Source organism: Somniosus microcephalus, chromosome 8 (genome assembly GCF_052327205.1).
Source record: "Somniosus microcephalus isolate GS21.2 chromosome 8, FLI_Smic_1.0, whole genome shotgun sequence".
Taxonomy (NCBI): domain Eukaryota; kingdom Metazoa; phylum Chordata; class Chondrichthyes; order Squaliformes; family Somniosidae; genus Somniosus; species Somniosus microcephalus.
This window is the reverse complement of record NC_140994.1, coordinates 22,355,780-22,376,791: the sequence shown is the minus strand read 5'-3', so window position 1 is coordinate 22,376,791 and position 21,012 is coordinate 22,355,780. Positions and strand designations below refer to the sequence as shown.

Genomic DNA, 21,012 nt, shown 5'->3' with positions numbered 1-21,012 from the left:
AGGTTCAAATATGCAATTCCCTGAAAGTGAGTGCAGGTCGATAAAACACTAAAAAAAAGTAGTATTTTGGGTTTTATAAATAGGAGTATAGAGAAATAAGAGTTAAGGAGTAATGATAAATTTATACAGAAGGTTCGGCCACAGAGTACTGTATGCAATTTGAGATATCCCATTATAGAAAGTACAATGTAGCTTCACCAGGGTGATGTCTGGGATAGGAAACTATGGTTATGTGCAGAGACTTCCGAAACTGGGACTATTTCCACTGGAGCAGTAAAGGCTAAAGAGGAGAATCAATCGAGATTTTTTAGAATTATGCAGTTTTGAAAGAGTGAACTGGGAAAAGGTTGGGGAGCAAGTGATGATGGGCGATCGATTTAAAATTGTCACTAAGAGTGAGGATCAAGGTTAGGAGAAATTTCTTCACACAGAGTTGTTGGAGCACAGAATGTAGGAAGAATAAGGAGGCCACATACTCATTGGAAAATAGGTATCTAAATGGGGTAGAGGAACAGAGGGATCTTGGGGCTACAGATACACAGATCACTATAGGTAGCAATGCAAGTTAATAAGGCCATTAAAAAAAAGCAAACACAGCACTGGGGTTCATTTCTAGAGGGATAGAATTGAAAAAAAGAGAAGTTCTTTTAAACTTGTAAAGAACCTTGGTTAGGCCACACTTGCAGTACTGTGAACAGTTCTCGTCGCCATATTATAAAGAGGATATAGAGGCACTGGAGAAGGTGCAAAAAAGATTTACTGGACTGATAGCAGAACTGAGAGGTTATAACCTTCAGGAAAGACTGAACAAGCTGGGACTCTATTCTCCAGAAAAGAGAAGGTCTTAAAATTATGAAAGGGTTTGATAGGATAGACGTAGAGAAGATATTTCCACTTGCAGGGGAAACCAGAACTAGACGCCATAAATATAAGATTGTCACTAATAAATCCATTAGGGAATTCAGGAGAAACTTATTTACCCAGAAAGTGAAACTCGCTACCACAGGGAGTAGTTGAGGCGAATAGCAAAGATGCATTCAAGGGGAAGCTAGATAAGCACATGAGGGAGAAAGGAATGGAAGGGTATGTTGATGGGGTTAGATGAAGGGTGGGAGGAGACTGGTGTGGCGCATATACACTGGCATGGATCATTTGGGCTGAATGGCCTGTTTCTGTGCTGTAAACACTTTGTAATAGCCAAAAAACTAATCCCACGCTGTTGCCCTAGCTAAGATCAGAATGGTGTCTTACCTTTTAGGGTTTAAAATTAAAATGTATTAAATCAGCAGGCACCACCTACTGGGTCATAAAGTTCAAGTACCAGGTTTCATCCTTGGGATGTCCCAGCTTAGCTGAGCCAAAGCAGCAACAAGGGCATAATTGGCCTAAGCGCTTCTGCACTGAGGATGGGGAAAGAGCAAATAACCATAAGGGTCCCTGCTCCTGATCGCTAGCCAGTGGCCCCTGGAAACTGCATTATATCTGTGCGTTGGATGAAGACAGAATTGAGCTCAGTTCTGAAGCCAGTCACGACTAAATAGCCTTCTCCCCTCTGCTCCTGAAGCGGAAACCTTTGCTAAACTATAGTCCCATCATTAGACTTTGCCCAGGTGGCCATTTTTCATGCATGAGCCTACACCGATTATCAGCATGGAGAGCATCAAACACCCACACACACGCACTATCCAGCAGAAATCACTGGAAGCCATCAGAAGCAGGAAGGCTGGCTGATATTTGGTTTTACCCCTCCTTCACCCAGGATTTCCAAGGCCAATTCTTGCACCTCAACTGCTTGGCTGAGATTAGCTAATGCAGCACCCGCCAGCAAACACACCTGGGCCTAGAAATTCATCTCAGGCGGTGGTGAAGAACGGGTAGTATCGGATCAGCCGCCCATTATACACAGTGCCTGATATTCAGATCCATTGACTGCAATAGAACTGAATGTCAGGCGCTGTATAACGGGCGGCCAATCCAAAACTGCCTGCTTTGCGCCACCGTCCGAGACGAATTTCTAGCCCCTGGGATCTTCTAATCTGTATGGTGCAGTACTATGCAAGCGGAGGAGGGGGCATCAGGAGAGTTGACCAGAGAAACCTTTTACATGGCTTATGAGAAAAGTGATTGGTAAAATAAATAGATAGCGGTCAAGAGTTCATTAAGTAGTAACTAAAGATTGTAATAACCTTAATAGATTCTAAAATGCTGGAAAGAGGTATTAAGCCCTTCTATGAAAGCCAACTCTGCCAGACATTTGAAAAGGCGTTGGCTCCAAAATTCAAAGGGCAGTAGTAGAATGTGCACACTATCTAATTGGAAAATCCAAGAGGTTTCATATACACAGCAAAGGTCTTAAGTCATTGGGAGTCATTTATCAGACCAGACTAATGAGGAGTATCCAGAAAGGAGCAGAGATACTATTCTTCAAGCCTGCATTGAGCTTGGTTGAAGCAGTATAGAAAAAGCCAAAGATGGAAAGATTGGACTGAGAATATCAAGGGGGTGAAATAAAGTGGCAAACAAGGAAGTCACGACCATCCGTGTGAACAGAATACAGATGTTTGCAAAGTAGTCATTCAATTCACCGTGAGCAGCAACTACTGTAGACTGAAAGAGGTAACGAGTAAAATTGCACTGTTTCGGTATAGTGCGTGACCTTTTCCACTATAAAATTTATCCCAAAAATGTCAAGAATGTACGACAGCTGATTTGCTCCCCTGACAGACAGCCAGGTAACTTGTTTCCAGGCCTCTGGCAGCGCTACCTTGCAACGATAATTTACAGATTTTTCCTCTTTCCCAAGTAAAGAATTACCCACTTCTGTCAGTGTGCATGAATGACCTAGGAATGAGAATACTCACACGATCAGAAATCTTGGGCCAGAAATTCCAGAACGGGGCTTGCAGCGCGTGCAAGCCCCGTATTTGCACTTACCCCGCGCTCCTGCCAATCAGCTCCAGGGACGCCTGCACTTCCAGAAACTGAAACAAGAATCCCGGGCAGCGTATGACGTCACGCCGCCCAGGAGTGCAGCCAGCGCGGACCCAGGAGCGTGCAGTGTAAGTGAGACACGCCCCTTGAGGTCTCAGTTTCACTGGACACGCCCCCAATGTTTCTGTCAAGCTGCTTTGCTTTTTTACATGCAAAGCAGCAGTTTAAATAGGTTTTTGGAAGTTTTTTCAAGATTTTGGTAACTTTTATAAAAAAAATTAAATGTTTACATTATTTTGAGTAATCTGAAGTAGTTTTAAAGAGAATTAAAGCAATTTAAAGACTTTTAAAAGCCCTAAAAGAATTTTTTTAATTCCATTTATTTATTTAGCAATGTCGTCGTCATACGTGTCTTCACACTGTTCCCTTTGGGGAACTGTATGAAGTGGTGGAAGGATTTATGGTCGTGATTAACGCTCATTCCGTGACCGTAACCATCTTTGAACCAGCCATTAGGGCGGTTAGTCCTATGGCGGGAGGGTTTTACGGGCTCCCACAAGCTATACAAGGAGGGGGGGCCACCCACACCCACGGACGCAAATATCCCACTGGATGTCAACCCAGAATTTAGAGCCGGAGCTCCGACTCCACTTGCCGGGACTGTCTGGAGCGGGGTTCGAAACCCTACCCAGATCTGGCCCAGCGGCGGGGATCCTACCGCTATGACAAACGCCCAATCCGATTAGCAACGTGAAATGGCAGCATAGGGCTCCAGTCACGGGGAGGGAAAAGGCGCAGGAAACGTATGGGTGTCACCTTTTGTGCGGAGTGGGCCTTTTGCGTAGCAGTAAGCATCCCCTCCGCTGGGCCAGAAGGAGTAGGGTTTTGAACCCCACTCCAGACAGTCCCGGCAAGTGGAGTCGGAGCTCCAACTTTAAATTCTGGGTGGACATCCAGCGGGATACTTGCGTCCGTGGGTGTTGGTGGCCCCCCCCCCCCTCAGATGGGTTGTGGGAGCCCGTAAAACCCTCCCGCCATAGGACTAACCACCCTAATGGCTGGTTCAAAGATGGTTACGGTCACGGAATGAGCGTTAATCACGGCCATAAATCCTTCCACCACTTCATACAGTTCCCCAAAGGGAACGGTGTGAGGATACGTCCGATGATGACCTCTTGCGCAATGCACCTCCTTGGACCCTCAGTCGCAGATGCGAGGGGGCAAGTCGTGCAAGTGTTAAATTTTTTATTTTATTGACATGTAAAATGTTGGCCCAATAATTCCCTTCCAAATGCGCTAGTACGGTCGGGGTACTTACGCATCTGGCCGGATGAAATGCCGGTTTTCAGCATGCACAGTGCATGTGGGGAAAACCGGCATTTCCTGTCCTCTGAACGAAGGGGTTCAGGGGCAGAACGCGTGCGACTGCACATGCAGCGCGTGCGCAGTATAATTCGCCGCTTTCATTAATGCTTTCAGTGAGGTCCAGTCATTACAACTTACACATGAAAAAAGCATGGGTACAGTTGCTACAGAGGCTGCGGAGGAAGATATTTCTTATCGTGGAGCTTCTGAAAGTATGTATGTCTGTATATATTCCTTTGCGTGTAATGTATATATTCCTTTACTTATGTGTATGAATGTATTATTTAATTATGACTTTCAGAGAAAGTAACTTATTGGAAAATCATAATTAAAAACATACATTCATAGTAAAGGAATATAAAACATACATACATATACGTAAAGGAATATATGTGGACATACATACATAACTCATTCTCACATTCCATTCACACAGCCACAAATGCTCCTTCTACCTACCGTTCTGAAAACCCTTTAAAAAAAAAAAAAAAAATTTAACTTTAAAACTTACTTAAAATTTCTTAAAATAACTTCCCTCCCTTTCCCAAACAAAAATATTGCATTTCAAAAGCTCCACGATAAAATATATCTTCCTCCGCAGCCAATGAACCACTTTACACTTGCTTTTTTTCAGTGTAAGTTCTGAGGACTTACCCTCACGGATTTCATGAACGAAATCCACGAAGTTCACTGCGCAAGCGCTGCCTGTGCAGTCGCACGCGCTCGAGGTCTGGAAATGCCGGCGTTCCCCGCATGCGCTGTTCCTGCTGAACGCCGGCATTTCCAACGGCCAGAAGCGTGAGTACACCGAGCGCACTCACGCTTCTGGCCTGGAATTTCTGGCCCCTTATGTATTTATTCCATAGGTGGGCCTAGCACAACACTTGCAATTTTGTTTCTTTTCCCTCATTCAGTGAAATCCACTCATTGGAAACATGTATCTTTCCAAATGTTTTTTTCATTACTCTGCTCGATACAATTACTGTTGCAGATAAATGTTTCAAGCTCATGAGTCCACAATACATATTCAGGATTAGTAAAAGTGGCTCACTTGATAAAAGGCTATTAAACCGATTGAATTCCTCAGTTTGAAATGCATCAATATTTGACAAGTATGCTGTGACAAAGCACAAAACATAAGAACATAAGAAATAGGAGTAGCAGTAGGCCAATCGGCCCCTCGAGCCTGCTCCACCATTCAATAAGATCATGGCTGATCTGATCCTAACCTCAAATCTTCTATCACTCTGCATCCACCCGAACCCATGTGATCTCCCAGGAGAGGCAAAAAACCAGATAAAAGACCCCATGGCCAATTTGGGAGAAAAAAATCTGGGAAATTCCTCTCCGACCCATCTAGGCGATCGAAATTCTTCCAGGTGATCACTCTGTCCCTATATTTTCTACAGTGCTTACCTTCTGTAAAGGCGATCTCCACCCCAGCCAGGAACAGGAATAAAACCATCTCCTGAAATCTAACACAGAATTAGAACACAGTAGGGGCAGAACCAGGCTACACGGCCCCTGGGCCGACTCCACTACCCACAGGGCCATGACCATTCCGAACCTAGACCCATGTCCAATTTCCTGCCCGCTCCCCGTAACCCTTAATTCCCTTTACCTCTAGGAAACTATCTATTTCTGTTTTAAATTTATTTAATGATGTAGCTTCCACAGCTTTCTGGGGCAGCAAATTCCACAAACCTACCACCCTCTGAGTGAAGAAGTTTCTCCTCATCTCAGTTTTGAAAGAGCAGCCCCTTATTTTAAGATTATGCCCCCTAGTTCTAGTTTCACCCTTCATTGGGAACATCCTCACCGCATCCACCCGATCAAGCCCCTTCACAATCTTATATGTTTCAATAAGATCGCCTCTCATTCTTCTGAACTCCAATGAGTAGAGTCCCAATCTACTCAACCTCTCCTCATATGACCACCCCCTCATCCCCGGGATTAACCGAGTGAACCTTCTTTGTACTGACTCGAGAGCAAGTATGTCTTTTCTAAAGTATGGACACCAAAACTGTATGCAGTATTCCAGATGCGGTCTCAACAATACCTTGTACAACTGCAGCAATGCCTCCCTGTTTTTATATTCCATCCCCCTAGCAATAAAAGCCAACATTCCATTGGCCTTCTTGATCACTTGCTGCACCTGCATACTAACTTTTTGAGTTTCGTGCACCAGGACCCCCAGATCCCTTTGTACTACAGCACTTTCCAGTTTCTTGCCATTAAGATAATAACTTGCTCTATGATTTTTCCTGCCAAAGTGCATAACCTCACACTTTCCAGTATTGTATTCCATCTGCCAAATCTCTGCCCACTTACTTAGCCTGTCTATGTCCCTTTGCAGGTTTTTTATGTCCTCCTCACTCACTACTTTCCGTCCCATCTTTGTATCATCTGCAAACTTTGATATGTTACACTCAGTCCCCTCCTCCAAATCGTTAATATAGATTGTAAAGAGTTGGGGACCCAGCACTGACCCCTGCGGAACACCACTAGTTACTGGTTGCCAATCTGAGAACGAACCATTTATCCCAACTCTCTGCTTTCTGTTAGAGAGCCAATCCTCCACCCACGCCAGAATATTACCCCCAATCCCGTGATTTTTTATCTTGAGCAATAATCTTTTATGTGGCACCTTGTCAAATGCCTTTTGGAAGTCTAAATACACTACGTCAACTGGTTCCCCTTTATCCACCCTGTATGTTACTTCCTCAAAGAACTCAAGCAAATTTGTCAGACATGACTTCCCCTTCATGAAACCATGCTGAGTTTGTCCTATTAAATTATGTTTATCCAAATGTCCCGTTACTGTCTCCTTAATAATGGACTCTAACATTTTACCAACCACAGATGTTAGGCTAACAGGTCTATAGTTTCCAGCCTTCTGCCTACTACCCTTTTTAAATAAGGGTGTTACATTAGCAGTTTTCCAATCTGCCAGGACCTTTGCTGAATCCAGGGAGTTTGGGAAAATTATTACCAATGCATCCACAATCCCCACCGCCACTTCCCTCAAGACCCTAGGATGCAAGCCATCAGGTCCAGGGGACTTATCCGCCTTGAGTCCCATTATTTTACCAAGTACCACTTCCTTAGTGATTTTAATCGTATTTAGTTCCTCCCCCCCTAGAGCCCCCTGTTTGTCCAGTGTTGGGATATTCTTAGTGTCCTCTACTGTAAAGACTGATACAAAATAATTGTTCAGTGTTTTTGCCATCTCCATATTTCCCACCATTAATTTCCCGGTCTCATCCTCTAAGGGACCAACATTTACTTTAGCCACCCTTTTTCTTTTTATATAACTATAGAAACTTTTGCTGTCTGTTTTTATATATTTTGCTAATTTACTTTCATAATCTATCTGCCCTTTCTTAATCAATCTTTTTGTTATTTTTTGCTGTCTTTCATCCTCCCACTAGATTTGGCTACCTTATATGCCCTTGTTTTTAGTCGGATACTATCCTTAATTACTTTACTTAGCCACGGATGGCTATCTTTTCTTTTACACCCTTTTTTCCTCAGTGGAATATATATTTTTTGGAAGTTGTAAAATAACTCCTTAAATGTACACCACTGGTCATGTACCGTCTTACCCTTTAATCTATTTTCCCAGTCCACTCTACTCAATTCCGCTCTCATACCTTCATAGTCTCCTTTATTCAAGCTCAGCACGCTTGTTTGAGATCCAACCTTCTCACCCTCTAATTGAATATGGAATTCAACCATGTTATGGTCACTCATTCCAAGGGGATCCTTTACTAGGACATTTTTAATAAATCCTGTCTCATTACACAGGACCAAATCTAAGGTTGCTTGCCCCCTGGTCGGTTCAGTTACATACTGCTCAAGAAACCCATCCCTAATACACTCAATGAACTCATCCTCAAGGCTGCTCTGCCCAATTTGATTTGTCCAGTTAATATGATAATTAAAATCCCCCATAATTATAGCTGTTCCCTTATTACAAGCCTCAACTATTTCCTGATTAATACTCCGTCCAACAGAGTTGCAACTGTTCGGAGGCCTATAGACTACACCCACTAGTGTTTTTTTTCCCTTATTATTCCTTATCTCCACCCAAACTGTTTCACTATCCTGCTCCTTTGACCCAATATCATTTCTCTGTATTATAGTGATTCCTTCCTTTATTAACATAGCCACCCCACCTCCTCTCCCTTCCTGCCTGTCCTTCCTGATTATTAAATAACCTGGTACGTTTAATTCCCAGTCGTGGTCACCCTGCAGCCATGTTTCTGTAATGGCCACAAGATCATACCCATAGGTCATTATTTGTGCCGTTAACTCATTCATTTTGTTACGAATGCTACGTGCATTCAGATAAAGAACTTTCAAATATGTTTTGTAACACTTAGTTCCTGTTTTTTCCCTTTTTAGTACTTTACTTTTTACTCCATACCTTCTGTCCCTTCCTGACACGTTCTGTTTTTTAATTTCCCCACTGCTACCTAAGTCTATGACCTTCTCTGTTATCATTTCTATTATTTGCTCTCTAGAAACCTCCCCCCCACTAATTAGTTTAAAGCCCTCTTTACAGCCCTAGTTATATGATTTCTATGAAACTTGCATTTCTATAGTTCTTGCACAAAGGAAAATGTTGCCGAACATTTTGGGGGGGGGGGGTGGGGGGAGTCAACAATGAGCAGAAAAGAGGGTAACATATTGAAGAGAAGTTGAAATTAAAATATCAAAGTTTTTTTTGAAAAAAGGAGACTTTTGAAAGCAAAATGAAGTGATTTTGGGATGGAATTTCAGAGGGCAGGGATATTGGTGATTAAATAATGGTTCACTGAAGGTGGAGCAGGAAGAGTGATGAACAAGGTCAGTCACGCAACAGAGAAGGTAAGTGCACGAGTTTGGCGAGAGATCACCAAAGCAGGGTGTGGCAAGATCAAAAAAAGGGATTTGTAAATGAGGAAGATAAGGATCTTAAACAATTTACTGGGGGGGGGGGGGGGTGCGGAGAAGGTAGCCAATGGAGCTTGGTAAGAATGGGAGTGATGGATATGCAGGAGTCATAATCAGAGAGTCATAGAGGCACAGAAGGAGGCCATTCGGCCCATCGAGTCTCATTCCCACGCTCTATCCCTCAAGTGTCTATCCAGTCTCTCCTTGAAAACATTGAGTGTCTCCGCTTTCACCACTTCCGTCGGCAGCGAGTTCCAGGTCCTCACCACTCGCTGCGTAAAAAAGTTTTTCCTCTCATCCCCCCTGTATCTCTTGCCCAAAACCTTAAATCTGTGTCCCCTAGTCCTTGTACCATCAACTAGTGGGAACAGCCTTTCCCCGTCTAGCCTATCCAAACCCGTCATAATCTTGTACACCTCGATCAAATCACCCCTCAACCTCCTTTGTTCTAATGAAAACAAATCCAGCTTCTCCAACCTGTCCTTGTAGCTAAGATCTTCCATCCCTGGAACAATTCTGGTAAATCTCCTCTGCATCCTCTCGAGGGCCTTCACATCCTTCCTAAAGTGTGGTGACCAGAACTGGACGCAATACTCCAGTTGTGACCTAACCAGCGTTTTATAAAAGGTTCAGCATAACTTCTCTACTTTTGTACTCAATACCTCTATTTATGAAGCCCAAGATCCCATATGCTTTGCTAACCACTCTCTCAATATGTCCCGCCACCTTCAGGGACCTATGCACATTAATTCCCAGGTCCCTCTGTCCCTGCACACTCTTTAAAACTGTGCCAATAAGTGTATAACCCCTGTGCTCGCTGATCTACATTAGCTCCTGGTTAAGCAGCACCTCGATTTCAAAATTCTCATCCTTGTTTTCAAATCCCTCCATGGCCTCGCCCCTTCCTACCTCTAATCTCCTTCAGCCACCCCCCCCCCCCCCCACCCCACCCCTCTCTTTCCTCCTTTAAGACGCTCCTTAAAACCTACCTCTTTGACCAAGCTTTTGGTCACCTGCCCTAATTTATCCTTATGTGGATCGGTGTCAAATAATTTTTTGTCTTAAAATACTCCTATGCAGCGCTGTGGGATGTTTTACTACATTAAAGGCGCTATATAAATACAAGTTGCTGTTGTTGTATATTGCCTCTGCCCCTATTCCTTCTGCCAAAATGCATCACCTCACACTTCTCTATTAAATTCCATCTGACAACTTGCATTCTGAAGAGTGGAATTTGGGAGAAGTAAAAAAAAAACAAGTGGAGAAGTTGAGCCACAAGGTGGTAAAGGTGTAAATTAGGGTTTCACTAGTCATGAGGCAGAGGCGGGAAGAGGCGGGCAATGTTTTGGATCGTGTTATTTGAAACAGTTTTGGGGTTGAGCTTCGTTATGGGTTAGAAAGTATAGCAATGACCTTGGAATTGTTAATGGGGGCAGAAAGGAATAGCTAGGTGTTGTTCAGACATAAAAAAGAAAAAGACTTTGCATTTATACATCGCCTTACAGGTCATCGGGATGTCCCAAAGCACTTCACACAATTCATGTATTGTTTTTGAAATGTCATTGTTATTTTGTAGGCAAATGTGGCAACCAATTTACACACAGCAAGGTCCCACAGACAGCACCGAGAGAAGTGAACAATTAACCTGTTTTTTATTGAGGGATAAATGTTTGCAGAGACACAGAAGTCCCCTACTCCTCTTCGAATAGTGCAACGAGATTCAGGTGTCGGCTGTGGCTCAGTGGGTAGCACTCTCACCTCGGAGTCAGAAGGTGTGGATTCAAGTCCCACTCCAGAGACCTGAGCACAAAATCTCGGCTGACACTTTAGTGCAGTGCTGGGGGAGTTCTGCGCTGGTGGAGGTGCCGCCTTTCGGATGAGACGTTAAACCGAGGCACTCTCAAGTGGACGTAAAGCATTCCATGATATTATTCAAAGAAGAGCAGGGGAGTTATCCCCGGTGTTCTGGCCAATATTTATCCCTCAACCAACATCACAAACAGATTAGCTGGTCATTATTGTATTGCTGTGTGTGGGACCTTGCTGTGCACATACTGGCGGCCGTGTTTCCTACATTACAACAGTGACTACACTTCAAAAGTACCTCATTGCCTGTAAAGTGCTTTGGGATGTGTTAAAACACCAAAATCTTGGGCCATTCTTCACCCATCTACAAAAGGAAGATTTGCTTTCTGTTCAGTTCCATATTTCATCACTTTTTTAAAAATAAACTTTTTGTACAGTTATAACCATTTGGAAGGGGAAGAAAGGAGAAGGGGGGAGGGGAAAGTGACCAAGTAAATCTTACTTCTTGCATATGTGCTGAAACTTGGTGCCCTAATCCAGGTAAAAATTTCAATTCAAGCAGACTGATTTAGTCGAGCCAACTTTTTTCATACTGGTTGACAGTTCTTCATCACTGAGCCAAACAGGAGGGAAATAAAGGCAAACTTGAGGATGAATCCAGGGATTTTATTGTGACTCCTCTGGCAGAGACTGGGACATGTCAACTTTAGCACAAGAAGAGACTGGGACATGTCAACGTTAGCACCAGAAGGTCCAACGGAGGTGGATCTAATTTATGTTAATGCTTTTTTTTTTAAGTTCTTGAATTACCATGAAACAGAGGCTGGACTTTAAGGCAAAGCTGTCTTCTATGAAACATGCTAGTAACACATGTATCCCTTTCCAAGTTCAAATAAGCAACAATGGGGCAGGAAGAGTGGTAATACAATTTAAACCCGTCTGAATAGGAACCAAAAGACCAGTGCAGTTCCGTTAAACTGATTAGGATTAGCAGTTGCCGAAACCTAGTTTGATGTAAGTGGGAGGATTTTCAGATATTCTATAAGAAGTTGAGCTTCAGGGTAGCAAACACTGTCACTACGATAACTTTGTGGTAGCAGTAGTGGATTAATTCCATTAACTGCAATAAAATGTTTTCTGTGTAGGGTTTATGCAAATGTTTTGTCTCTATAGGACACAAGTGTCCAATTGAATTTAACACATTAAATGGCCTAAGACATATCACATGCAATTATAAAACCAGCATTTCACTTTATCCTTGTGAGGCAAGGTAGATTGATAGGAATGCCACATTTGTACAAATTTAAGAGGCCAAGTACAACTTAATCACATCACCAAATAAATTGAAGTAGTCCGTAGAAATTCTCACTTTATAAAGACATGAATGTGGCTAATGACGAGAACAGAAGAAAAGCAACCAAACAATTTTTGGTCTACGGGGAAGGGGATACAGGTAAGAAAGAAAATGTCATATTATGAAATTTTAATTTGATATCTGGATCATCATGGAAAGGAGTAAACAAGGAAGTATTCCATAATTTTATTCACTTGATTGGCAATAAAAATGTTTACACTTTTTTGTAGACTTACCTATTCATCATTCCCCTTCAATTTTCTTTCAGTTCCAATTGTCAGATCATTTCTCCTGCTACTTAAATTTGGTGCCTACTAAATCTGTGATCCAGGACACAATGCCAAATAGCAAAATTAAACCAGACCATCGATTAAATGGAGCATATGGCAAAGCCTCCTGCAGTCCTGCTGCCCTCCATGTTACTCACATTTTATTTGAAAACATAGAAGATAGGAGAAGGAGTAGGCCATTCGGCCCTTCGAGCCTGCTCCGCCATTTAATGAGATCATGGCTGCTCATCCAAATTCAGTACCCTGTCCCTGCTTTCTCCCCATATCCCTTGATCCCCTTAGCCTTAAGAAATATATCCAACTCCTTCTTGAATATATTTAATGAACTGGCCTCCACCGCCCTCTGTGGCAGAGAATTCCACAGGTTCACCACTCTCTGGGTGAAGAAATTCCTCCTCATTTCAGTCCTAAATGGCTTACCCCTTATCCTTAGACTGTGACCCCTGGTTCTGGACTCCCTGGCCATTGGAAACATCCTTCCTGCATCTAGTCTGTCCAGGCCTGACAGAATTTTATAGGTTTCGATGAGGTCCCCTCTCAATCTTCTAAACTCCAGTGAGTATAAGCCTAATCGACACAATCTCTCCTCATACGTCATTCCTTCCATCCCAGGTATCAGCCTGGTGAATCTTCGCTGCACTCCTTCCATGGCAAGAACATCCTTCCTCAGATAAGACGACCAAAACTGCACACAATACTCAAGGTGTGGTCTCACCAAGGCCCTGTACAACTGCAGCAAGACATCCTTGTTCCTGTACTCAAACCCTCTTGCTACGAAGGCCAACATACCATTTGCCTTCTTAACCGCCTGCTGCACCTGCATGCTTACCTTCAGCGACTGGTGCGCAAGAACACCCAGGTCTCTTTGCACTTCCCCTTCTCCCAATCTATTGCCATTCAAATAATAATCTGCCTTCCTGTTTTTGCCACCAAAGTGGATAACCTCACATTTATCCACATTATCGTGCATTTGCCATGTTTCTGCCCAATCACCCAACCTGTCCAAATCGTACTGGAGTTTCACAACATCCTCCTCACAGCTTACCCTCCCACCCAGCTTTGTGTCGTCTGCAAATTTGGAGATATTATATCCAATTCCCTCGTCCAGATCATTAATATATATTGTGAACAGCTGGGGTCCTAGGACCGATCCTTGCGGTACCCCACTAGTCACTGCCTGCCACTCGGAAAACGGCCCGTTTATTCCAACTCTTTGCTTTCTGTCCGCCAACCAGTTCTCTAACCAAGTCAATACCTTGCCCCCAATCCCATGTGCCTTAACTTTACACGCTAATCTCTTATGTGGGACATTATCAAAAGCCTTCTTAAAGTCCAAATACACCACATCCACTGGTTCTCCCTTATCTATTTTACCAGTTACATCCTCAAAAAATTCCAGTAGATTAGTCAAGCATGATTTACCTTTTGTAAATCCATGTTGACTTTGTCCGATCCGGTCACTGCTTTCCAAGTGCTCTGCTATTACATCTTTTATAATAGACTCTAGCATTTTCCCCACTACCGATGTCAGGCTTACCGGTCTATAATTCCCTGCTTTTTCTCTACCACCTTTTTTGAATAGTGGGGTAACATTAGCTACCCTCCAATCCATGGGTACCGTTCCAGAGTCTATCGAGTTCTGGAAGATGATCAGCAATGCATCTACTATTTCTACGGCCACTTCCTTAAGTACCCTAGGATGTAGATTATCAGGCCCTGGGGATTTATCGGCCTTCAGTCCCATCAATTTTCCTAACACCATTTCCCTACAAATACTGATTTCTTTCAGTTCCTCCCTTTCATCAGACCCTATGCTCCCCGGCATCTCTGGGAGGTTATTTGTGTCCTCCTTTGTGAAGACAGAACCAAAATATGTATTTAGTTGGTCTGCCATTTCTTTGTTCCCCATTATAAATTCCCCTGATTCTGACTGCAAGGGACCTACGCTTGACTTCACCAATCTTTTTCTCTTCACATATCTATAAAAGCTTTTACAGTCAGTTTTTATGTTCCCTGCAAGCTTACTCTCATATTCTATTTTCCCCTTCTTAATTAATCCCTTTGTCCTCCTTTGTTGAATCCTAAACTGCTCCCAATCCTCAGGATTATTGCTTTTTCTGGCCAATTTATATGTCTTCTCCTTGGATCTTATGCTATCCCTAATTTCCCTTGTTAGCCACGGTTGAGTCACCTTTTTTGTTTTATTTTTATGCCAAACTGGCATGAACAAATTCTGTAGTTCATCCATTCGGTCTTTGAATGTTTGCCATTGCCTATCCACCGTCAACCCTTTGAGTGACATTCCCCAATCAATCCTACCCAACTCGCTCCTCAGACCATCGTAGTTTCCTTTATTTAAATTTAGGACCCTAGTCTCTGAGTCAACTACTTCATTCTCCATCTCAATGAAGAATTCGATGTCCAGAAAGGGATTTCATTTCAAGCTTGTATTGCAATGTTAACTCGGACTGTAAATAGAAAATATCTCACACCCCCTGCAGTGAAGTCTTTGGTTCCTTTTTCTAGCTATGAAGAGCAAATATTAAAACAGAGACAGATGCTAGCAGGCAGCTTTATGCACAGGAAGGCTGCAAAGTCAGACAGTGGTGAGGGCAAATGGTGAGTCAAAGAAGAGGACAGTTAGAAGCCATCTAGTTTATACAAGACAACCCACAAATGTGGGGTAGCATGTCATGTTCATTGTTTTATACTATTACTAGCTGAAGTGCCCGGCGGTGCCGAGGCTTTTTCGAGGGCATGTTGTTGTTGGGAGAGAGAGAGAGAGAGCGACTGGGGGGGGAAGAGAGAGCGCGACTGGGGGGGAAGAGAGCGCGCGACTGGGGGGGAAGAGAGCGCGCGACTGGGGGGAAGAGAGAGCGCGACTGGGGGGGAAGAGAGAGCGCGACTGGGGGGGGAAGAGAGGGAGGGGAGGGGAGGGGGGAAGGGGGAGGGGAGGGGAGGGGCGGGGGGAGGAGGAGAGAGGAGGGGGGAGGGAGGGAGGGAGGGAGGAGAGAGGGGGGGGAGGGAGGGAGGGAGGGAGGAGGAGGGGGGGGGGGAAGAGGAGGGAGGGGGGAGGGGAGGGGAAGGGGGAGAGTCCCCGAGCCCCCTGATCCCCGTCCCCCCAATCTCCCGAGCCCCCTGATCCCCACCCCCCGAACACCCGAGGTTGGCCCCCCCACCAACCAAGCACCGAACTCCGGAGGCACGATCTTCCGAGCACCGGCCTCCCGAGCTGGCTTCAAGATTGCGGCTGTGCGAGACGGCCGGCGGGCCCGGTTGCCAGGGTAACCGTTGACGCTCACCAAGCCCCGCTCCCCGGCCAAGCCAGAGAGAGAGACGCCGCGTCTCAGCTGCTCCTGCTGCGCGCGCACCCTTTAGTAAGGTAGCGGCGCTGGGCTGAGGCCCGCCCCTCCAGCCTTCGAGTGGGGCCGGGAGGTGCCTAGCTCGGGCGTGGGTGTGGAGGAGAGGCCGAGGCTTCGAGGCCTACCTGGAAAAACGGGGAAAGGTAGGAAAATTAATGAGATTAGATAAGTTAATTACTTTCTAAATCATTTTTTAAAAAAACAATATGTGTTTTAAAAGCAACGTTTTTTTTAAAGACGCAGAAAGCGGGAAAAAGAAAGGAAAAGTTTGGAATCAAGATGGCGGCGACTCACCTCGGTTCAGAACGATAAGGCCCGCCCACACACGCACCGATTGGCCCGGCGGCACACGCCAGCAACCCGGCGTACGATTGGTCGAGCTTGAGGTCACTCTGTCGCTAATGAGCGGATAATGAGATGCTAATGAGCGGAATGTTAAGGTTTTTCGGATACCGCGGGCGCGATTTTAGCCCGGCCGAAACGTAAATACGCTTAAAACCGTTTTGGAAAGGTAAGCTTTCTTTCGACGTAACGCACGCGTAGGTACGCCCTGTAACTTTCGAGCGCATAGCCCGACAGACGCACACGTGATGACAGACAGACAGAAGGACAGACAGAAGGACAGACTGAAGGACAGACTGAAGGACAGACTGAAGGACAGACTGAAGGACAGAAGCATCGCTTTATATATATATAAGATAGATTTGAAGATTAGTTGCATGGATTGAATTAAGGGAGTTCAATCACAGCTATTCTGTATGTTCACCTTACTGTGAAATAAAGTAACTAACAATTCATACAAGCCTTGTCTTACCAAGTGCTTGCTCAGTCTGCCTTTGGAGATTAAGTACACAAATATCCAGTCCAGATCATAAGGGTGCTAGTGATACATCCCTGGATTATGCTACTGTACAAGTGGATATAGGGCAGTGCAAGTCAAATGCCATAAAAGTAAGACATTCTGACTGCTTCCATAACCGACTGATCCCATTGAAACAGAGAAAGCATCTATGACGGACCCAAATTATAACAGATCTATGAAAATGCATCAGAAAGTCAGTCCTTCACGATTGCAATTGGATTCTGCCTTATATAGTGGAACCCTGCAGTAGCAACACCCAACTCAACAATTTAAAAGAGACTGGTGCACAGAGGTCAATTCCAGAGAAAGGAACAGAAACAGTAAAAAGAGGTAGTGGAAAACATCTTTTGAGACCGATTTCTTGAATTAATTCCAAACTGTTACAAAAAGAGTGAAACAGCTTAGAAAGACTAAGACAATATATAAAAACACCACAACTACATTTACATACTTGAAAAATTAAATCATGATGCCCTTTACTCTCAAAAAAACCTAGCAGAAATAAAAACAAGCAGTGCTAGATGGCCATTTTCTACTGGTTGAAGTTGTACAGGTCTTTGCAGCAGTGATGCTGATCCAACAAAGCTTACTTTGGATATCTACAATGAGTGAACCACAATACAAATATATTCCATCGAATCTCTGCTGTTCAATGAACTAGAACTACAGGCAACTATTAAAAGAATGCTGGGTGGCTGCCTGCCTGAGGGTTACAAGGCGGTAATCCAGTCAAGGGGTTCAGATAATATCTCAAACCATGAAAGCAAAGTTTTAGCCAATGTAAAGCCAGAATGCTAAAATTCAACATGGTCATGATACGTATATCCTAACTTCCAAAGTGTAAAAACGTCAGAAAAGAACTGATAATGAGTATAGTCATTGACAGTCCATAGAACCCAAATGTTTATCTACACATATGATTAAAAATGCTTTAATCCATACTATGTGTGAAAATGGTATAGAACATATTAAGTTGCAAGTGGTAATAAGTATTCAAGTTACATTTGATGCATTTCAAAAGCATTTTGCAAACAAGTATGACTCCAAGAATGACTGTAATCCACACACACACGCCTTGTTTTAGGATAAGGGATAGACAGGATACTGCTGATTACTTGATTAGGCTTTCCATAACCTTCTGCATACATATATAACAAAGCTGATCATAAGATAGGGGAAATTAAACTGGAATCATAACAGAAACTAATTTTATTCCATTTTTACTTTATATCCTGAATTATACTTAGAGAACCAGATTCAAATGTTTTTCATAGGATATTCCTGAACTCTGAAGGAATTTGGCAAACAGTGGAGTGAAGTCATATACCAACAGTAACATTTGAATCCTCACTCTAATTATTTTGTAATGTATGCTTCTAGAAAGAAAATTAAACACAGTTTTGGTCTACAAAAGACATCAGTTGTAATCAAAGTGATTGATGAGCAGTTGAACTTACTGTCTGCACTGTGCAACTTCACAGGCGTGTTTCTTTCTGAAGTTAAGCCCTTGCTTCAGATGTACGAGCGCTGATGCAGACAGATCTTTAATTCCACGTTCACTTCGGAAATAATTCACCTTCAGGCCAAAAGAAAATTAAGTGCAATCAATGTGATGCTTTGTTCAGTATAATTTAGTTCTTAAGATTCAAAATCACTAGTCCCTCTTTGGGCTAAAATGAGGAAAAATACAGTACATAGTCTCTTTTTTCTAAGCAACAAACACAGACAAATTGAGGAAAACACCTACTTTGATAAAACAATTTCAACCCACTCCGTTCTCTCCTGAAGGCATCGACTCATGCTGGGATACTGTTCCATACAATTTTAAATGAAAATGTATTTTAAATTCTTCACTTCCTCCCATTCCATCTTCTATTTCTCATCTCTATTTTTCCAGTTTTCATTCTTACCCAGTTTTCTTCAAAAACTTTGAAGCTTTATTCCCCTCTCAGTTTGCTTCTGCTTTCTTTTGGTGCTTACATTTTGTAGGTGGAAGTAAATTGCCTTCAGCAGCTTAAAAAAAATATCAACTGCTGTCTCGTACCCCATCCCAAGTGGCCATCATTTATGTATGCAGCTACATAGGTGTTGGCAGCTTATTCAACTGTAAAGGGCATCACAGCCAAGCCAAATACTGCCCTCACCCAATAGCCACACAAGTGCATTTTTGCACAAGAGTCACCAAACAGCAATCAGGAACTCGAGCTGATTTCCTTAACCCTCCCATCCCAACCAAGAGTGTGTGGGGAGGGGTTGTCGGTCTGTTTTGATTAAAAAAAAAGGCCTACCTAAACCATTTTCCATTACTGATTGAATGGCTGTGCAATTTTGAGAACTTCTGTTTTATTGCAGACTTCCAGCATTGGAATTCCAGCATTCCAGTCTTCGGAACATAGAAACAAGAGTAGGTCATTCAGCCCCTTGAGTCTGTTCCACCATTCAATGAGATCATGGCTGATCTATATCCTGACTCCATTTACCCACCTTGGCTCCATATCCCTTAATACCCTTGGCTAGCAAAAAATCTATCGATCAAAGATTTAAAATTATTAATTGAGCTAGCATATATTGCTTTTTGTGGTAGAGAGTGCCACACTTCTACAACCGTGTGTGTGTGAAGTGTTTCCTAACTTCTCTCCTGAAAGATTTTAAGGTTCTCTGCCTAAGGTTGTCCTTGACTCCCCCAGTCTCTATCTACCCTATTAATTCCTTTCAAAATCCTATAAACCTCAATCAAATCACCCCTTAACCTTCTATATTGTAGGGAATACAAGCCTAGTTTATGTAATCTCACCTCAAAATTTAACCCTTGGATCCCTGGTAATATTCTGGTGAATCTACACAGCATTCTTTCTAAGGCCAATATATCCTTTCTAAGGTGCGGTGCCCGGTACACAGTATGCCAGATGTGGTGTTCTGGACTTGTTAGATGTAGGTAGTGCCCCTAGTGGTAGTTATTGTATAGCAGTGTGTTATTTGACCTTCTTCCTGTCTGCATAGGAAGTAGTATTCGAGGAAGTGTTTTCTCAGTTGTGAACAAGGCCCAAGTGTGGCAGCTCATTTTCTATCCTCCTCCATCCTTCCTTATACACTAGGCAAGACGCAATGTCTGTGAGTATCCTTGTTTGGTAACATAATGACAACCTTGTTGGTATAGTATTTTGACAATACTTTCTCAATAAGAAGTTTATTAGCTGCTACCTACTAAGGGTTAGCTTCAGTGCTATTTACTTATACAGTTACCTACTTATCTGTGTTAAGCAGTCTATTCTGTTTTCATAAACATATTTTTGCATCTTATGTACAGGAAACTTTGGTTTATCCGGAGGTTGTATGTCCGGAAACCTCGATCTAACGGCAGAAATCAGCAGCCATTTTGTTAGGTTTTTTTTAGGTTTTTTTTCCTTCTAGCATTTTTTTTTAAACAGTCAGTTGCTGGAAAGCCTCTCTGAAGCTGTTGCTAAGCTACAGAGACGCTTCCAAGGTACGGGCCGACTGTTTACAAGCTGTTGCTAAGCAACAGCGTTTGTTGTCAGATACGGAGATGAAAACCTCCGTATCCTTCAACATTAGCGCTGGTCTGTCCGGAAGTTTTCATAGATCGGCATCACGCCGGACCTGTCGGTGCCGGATATCGCAAAGTTTCCTGTAACATCTAATGTATAGTACTTACCTGTGTCCAAAACATACTTTGTCTTTGTTTACAGTTTCACACTTTTATTCAAGTAAAGCTTCAAAATAGCACCCTGCTTCTCGAGGAGTTATTTGAATGAGTGTTTAGCTGACTGGATAGCTGGATAAGAGTTACATCTAGTGAGACCAGTACATGTGGTCTAATCAGGGTTTCATATCGCTGTAGCAAAACTTATACTCTAGTCCCTCTTGATATAAAGGCTAACATTCCATGAGCTTTTAATTATTATTTGTACCTGATCACTACATTTTACGTGGACCCCTAAATCTCTTCAGACTTCCATTGTTCCTAGCTTTATCATTTAAAAAATACTCGGAGCTATTCTTTCCATCCAAAATGGATGACCTCACACTTACCAGAGTTGAAATTAATTCACCACAGATTTGCCTACTCACTTAATCTATCAATGT

The 21,012-nt window shown here is 43.1% G+C and overlaps 1 protein-coding gene across 6 annotated transcripts in view; it reads right to left on the bottom strand.

Annotated features, from left to right (window-relative positions):
* Positions 1-21,012, bottom strand: part of add3a (adducin 3 (gamma) a) — a 331,245-nt gene that overhangs the window by 260,743 nt on the left and 49,490 nt on the right. For all 6 annotated transcript variants that reach the window (XM_085994332.1, XM_085994340.1, XM_085994331.1 and 3 more), the window contains one exon: positions 18,366-18,484. The gene's annotated coding sequence lies outside the window, so the exon portion shown is untranslated. The remainder of the gene's footprint in view (positions 1-18,365; positions 18,485-21,012) is intronic.